General features: G+C 41.8%; 1 pseudogene; it reads right to left on the bottom strand.

Moving 5' to 3' along the window:
- Positions 1 to 826: 826 nt before the first annotated feature.
- Positions 827 to 981, bottom strand: LOC119860834 (annotated as a pseudogene).
- Positions 982 to 1365: the final 384 nt, after the last annotated feature.

The raw sequence follows: 1365 nt of genomic DNA, 5'->3' as shown, positions 1-1365 counted from the left end.
CAGCCAGTGGGAGCCGCGATCGGCCAAACCTGCAGACGCGACAGGTAAACAAACTGGTCTGTTCCGCCAGGGGCTTTCCCTGAACAAGCGGTGGACCGGTTTTGAGAACCATTGTATTAAAGCATCTATACAGCAAACACTTAACCCATCATTGAGTGAATGCATTTGAATGTACACTACAAGTATAAGTACAAACTTCAATATTTTTTCCCTACAGATTAACTATAATTGGATTCTAGTCTTTATATTCCCAAGATTCAAGACTATAATTTGATTGAAATTAAAATATATAGATTGCAAGATTAAAAGTGGGAAATCTCCTCTCCAGTGCAGTCTGAGGAAACAGCTTTTTTTGGGGTCGTGTATGGCATTTTCAGGGAGAGGAATCCTTCTATGGGGTTGTTCTGCAGGCTTTTCCCCATATCTGCTCTGTGTGTGTGCGCGTGCGTGCGCATACCATAAAATCCAACCTGTAGGATGCAAATGGCCCATAGATTTGCAAAGCTGAAGACCCAGCAGTCCTTCCCCCAAGCTCCTATACAGTAGGGAACAGGAAGCCTCCATGGAGCACATTTGGGAACATAAAGAGTTGAATCTAAGCTTCAAGTCTATAATTTACTTGAAATGTAAAAATATAGATTGCAAAATCATAAGGGGAAAAGCTTCTCTTATGGATTGAGAGCCATTCCATCAATATTCATTGTGTTGATGGGAAAGGTATGATTTAGGAATTTCACTGATTTCATTAAAAGAAAACATAAGTTGTGGCACCTTAGAGACTAACACATAAACTTTCGTGAGATACAGTTAACTTCATCAGCTGCATCAAAGAGCGTGAACGCAGTCCCCCACTACCACAAATTATGCAGTCGAGTTTCCCACATTTGGGGAAATCGCACAAGTCAGCACACCTGCAGTGCAATGGATGAGCCTCACCCTGGGAAAACCACCTTTGTGATCATGGTATCTACCCTGAAGTGAGCTGTAGCTCACAAAAGTTTATGCTCAAATAAATTTGTTAGTCTCTAAGATGCCAAAAGTACTCCTGTTCTTTTTGTGGATACAGACTAACACAGCTGCTACTCTGAAAACTGATTTCATTGTGTTCAGTGCTTTCTGTTCCCTCATGGAAAAATCTGTCCATAAGTTAGAATTCATAAGGGTCAAAGGCAGCTTTGGCAAGGCTGCCATCTTTGTAAAGGCCTCAAATTCCACTCTACCAGCTGAGAATTGGAATGCTCCTCAGTTAATGTTTGAACTTTCCTAGCAGCATCAGCTGGACTTTCTAGCAGCATCACCTGGAGTTTTCAGGATCAGTTGCATAGATGCTTCTCAATTGTCTATCCACTGCCAATTCCCCTTCTG

The sequence above is a fragment of the Dermochelys coriacea genome, chromosome 8 (genome assembly GCF_009764565.3).
Source record: "Dermochelys coriacea isolate rDerCor1 chromosome 8, rDerCor1.pri.v4, whole genome shotgun sequence".
NCBI lineage: Eukaryota > Metazoa > Chordata > Testudines > Dermochelyidae > Dermochelys > Dermochelys coriacea.
Note: the sequence above shows the minus strand (reverse complement) of the source record. Positions and strands in the feature narration are given on the sequence as shown.